This window comes from Gymnodraco acuticeps, unplaced genomic scaffold (assembly GCF_902827175.1).
Source record: "Gymnodraco acuticeps unplaced genomic scaffold, fGymAcu1.1, whole genome shotgun sequence".
Lineage (NCBI taxonomy): Eukaryota > Metazoa > Chordata > Actinopteri > Perciformes > Bathydraconidae > Gymnodraco > Gymnodraco acuticeps.
This window is the reverse complement of record NW_022992022.1, coordinates 85,597-89,355: the sequence shown is the minus strand read 5'-3', so window position 1 is coordinate 89,355 and position 3,759 is coordinate 85,597. Positions and strand designations below refer to the sequence as shown.

At 44.3% G+C, this 3,759-nt stretch overlaps 1 pseudogene; it reads left to right on the top strand.

The window, feature by feature from the left end:
- Positions 1-224: 224 nt before the first annotated feature.
- On the top strand, positions 225-3,012 carry LOC117536580 (annotated as a pseudogene).
- The last annotated feature ends 747 nt before the right edge of the window (positions 3,013-3,759 follow it).

Below are 3,759 nucleotides of genomic sequence, written 5' to 3'. Positions count from 1 at the left end.
AAGGGTCACTTGCTACTGAAATGATGTGTGTGTGTGTGTGTGTGTGTGTGTGTGTCCAACTTCAAAAGACTTTTCTCTTAGAAGGCCACACTGCGTAATAATCTAATTCAATAATAAAAACAATGAGTTGCCAAAAACAAAGTTCTCACTCAGGTTGTTTATACAGGTGCACTGCAGCCATGGTTATAAGTATTACTATCAGTGCAGGAGTAGTATATTTGGAGATGGCAAGGCATTACAGCACACAGGAAGCTCTGGACATCATCATGCACTCTGATTGCGAGGATGGCTCCTCATCCTCCTCCGTGGACTCTGAGGCTGACACAGAAGAGGCCTCAGAGTCCACGGAGGACGCCTCAGAGGTGGGAACAGACCAGATAGAGTCCAACTCAGACTCATCTGAAACTGAGAGCGGAGGGGAGTTGGAGGAAGCAGCTGCGGGATGGACTTCAAAAAATGGTAAAGTGTTTTGGTCTCCCACAAACACTGAGACGCTCCGCTACGTCCCAGCAGCCAGAAGTTTGACCCCGGGACCAACACACTTTGCTGTCGCCCGAATCAGTGACCCGGCATCCAGCTTTGCACTGCTGATGACAGATGACATCCTGCAGCATATTGTGTCCATGACAAACCTGCATGGGAGACGGTCAATTGCAGAGTGGCGAGATATGGACACAGAGGAACTGCAGGCTTACGTGGGGCTGCTCATTTTGGCCGGTGTTTACAGATCAAAAAATGAATCGACCCTCAGCCTCTGGAGTGAGAAATCGGAATGGAGCATTTTCCGAGCCACGATGTCCCACAGGAGGTTTCACCAAATCAGCCGAACACTGTGGTTCGACGACAAGCTATCCCGATTGCGGCGCCGTGATGACAAGCTGGCTGCTTTCCGCAAAGTCTGGGATATGTGGACGCACCGCCTGCCGATGCTGTTCAGCCCATTCAGCGACGTCTGCGTGGATGAACAGCTCGTCCCATTCAGAGGCAGGTGCAGCTTCAAGCAGTATATGCCAAAAAAGCCGGCCAAATACGGTATAAAGATTTGGGCAAACTGTGATGTAAAATCATCATACGCCTGGAGACTGCAGGTGTATACAGGCAAAGCAGCTGGCAGTCGTCCTGAAGTCAACCAGGGGATGAAGGTGGTCCTGGAGATGACAGAGGGGCTCCAGGGACACATCATTACCTGTGACAATTTGTTCACGTCCTTCGCACTGGCTGAGGAGCTGCTCAGGAGAAAACTGGCCCTGGTTGGCACAATTCGCCGAAACAAGCCTGAGCTTCCCCCTATTTTGCTCTAGGCAAGAGCGAGAGCGATCCTCTCCTCCACCTTTGCCTTTACGAAGACCCACACACTGGTCTCTTACATCCCTCGACGTGGCAGGAATGTGCTGTTTCTAAGCACGAAACACCGCAGTCCAGACGTAAGCGACGAAATGAAGAGAAAGCCAGTCATAATCAAAGACTACAACCGTTGCAAAGGAGGTGTCGACAACCTTGATAAGGTAGGCACTAGGGGTGTAACGGTATCCGTATTCGTCCCGTACCGTCACGGTTCGGCACGCGCAGTCACACGACGAATCCGCCTTTTTTTTTACGAGTGGGAAAAAAGTCTGTCATTCAGGGCAGTATCCACTACACTATTTATAATCCAGGGGGCGGTATTGCGCCTAAAAGCTGTTTGCCAGCCGCCCAGAAGAAACACAACAACAAAACGAACAAAATACAAGAAGAAGAAAAGTTAGTATGGCGAGTTCACACAACACTCAGGAGCTAGAACCCACCTGCTTCTTTTAAATCAGCTGTGTGGGAACATTTCGGGTTCCCTGTGGACTACAATAACGATGAAGTGCGAGTGGTGGATCTGACGAGGACGGTGTGTTGCCGTTGTTCTACAGTGGTGCAGTATGCTAATGTTAACACACGCCTAACATGCTAAATCATATCAGAAGGCATCACCCAGATTTGCCAATCACCGGAGCCAAGACAACAGCTGTTCAACAGCTGATCCCTGCTGTTTTTAAGAAGCCAATAGACATGAGAGCCGGAAGCTTTTGGCATTTTGGCTCAACGACTTTGCGCTCTTGAAACACTTTCTTATTATTTATGATGTCATATTTTCAAGACATTCTTTTTAATTTTACAGCTTGATGAAACCTTTTTGTTTGACATCAGCCATTATAGATAATATGGCCATCTGAGTGTGTGTGGTGCTGTTTGTGGTTTGTTTTTAACTGTTTAATACAGTTCATTATTCAAAATGTCAGAGTTCCTTATTTTAAACTGAAACTTGCTACTGTTCAAAAATAAATAACAACAAACCTGGAATTATGCATTAGGGACCTTTTTTTGCTTTTTCTTGTTGTACCGAACCCGTACCGAACCGTGACCCCCAAACCGAGGTACGAACCGAACCGTGACTTCTGTGAACCGTTACACCCCTAGTAGGCACACATGTATTCTTACTCTTATATTCTTGTCTGAAATATATGTAGGTTTTTTTCAAATGAGCATTTTCCTATAAAATAATTAATATTTGCATCATGAGAGAAAATGCTTGGAATCATTTATTCAAATTGTCTTGTTTTATGTTTTTGTTAGGTTGTTGCCACCTACTCCTGCAGGAGGAGAACACATCGCTGGCCACTTGCCCTCTTCCACAACCTGGTTGACATTTCCCATTACAATGCCTACGTCCTGTGGACATCAATCGAGCCATTCTGGCAGCGGCAGAAACCATACAGGAGGAGGCTCTTCATTGAAGAGGTGGGAGAAATGCTGGTGACCCCACACATCAAGAAGAGAGGGCGCCTTCCCCGCTCATCAGCCGCTGCAACAATGCTGTCAGATCTGCAAGGTGCTGCTGCAGGCCCCTCTCTCATCAGTGAACGGAAGAGCAGGAGGCAGTGCCACTTTTGCATGGACAGAAGAGTTTGCAGCACCTGCTGCAAATGTGGGAAATTCATATGCAAGGACCACAGTCTGTCCATTTGCAGCCCCTGCGCCACCTGAGCTGGACTCTCACAGCCAGACACAGTGTTCATTCAATGTTCATCTTTGTAAAATAAATGTTTTTCTGGTTCAAAATGATCTTGTATTATTAATTTTAGTCAGGCTGGAGTAGCTTTAAAAGATTTACTCTTTGAAAGTGGGAACAAATATGAATATATCATATTTTTATAGCAGTTTTTCTGAAGGTGGCATTTTCTGGCCTCAGGAACACGAGTGTGAGTTTTTGTTTAAATCTGACACTGCAAAAAAAATAACAATGCATTCAAATTTATTTTGCTGCCAATCATTGACCAATATAGGGACCTAATAATAACAATCAAATATTCCTTGACATTTATTTTTTGAAAATTATTCTAGTTTATAGTTTTTTTCAATAAAAAAAACTGTGGAGTTGTTTCAACAAACTGGCATTTAAAGGGTTAAAATCCCCAAAATATAATTCATTTTTCATATGTGTATGTCAGGCTGGAGTAGTTTTAAAAGACTGACTCTTTGAAAGTGGAAATAAATATTAATATATCATATTTTTATAGCAGTTTTTGTGAAGGTGGCATTTTATGGCCTTAGGAACAAATACGTTTTTTTTTTCGTTTTTTTTTAAAAAAGGGACTCTTAAGGGTTAAGAGTCCTCCCTTTGTTTGGTTACTTGTCAACCTGTGCCCTTATTGGCCCTTTTGTTTGTTCAGGCTGCACGCCTTCCATTTTGTTTACCGCTGATACTTAAAATAAATCACTTATAATTATACC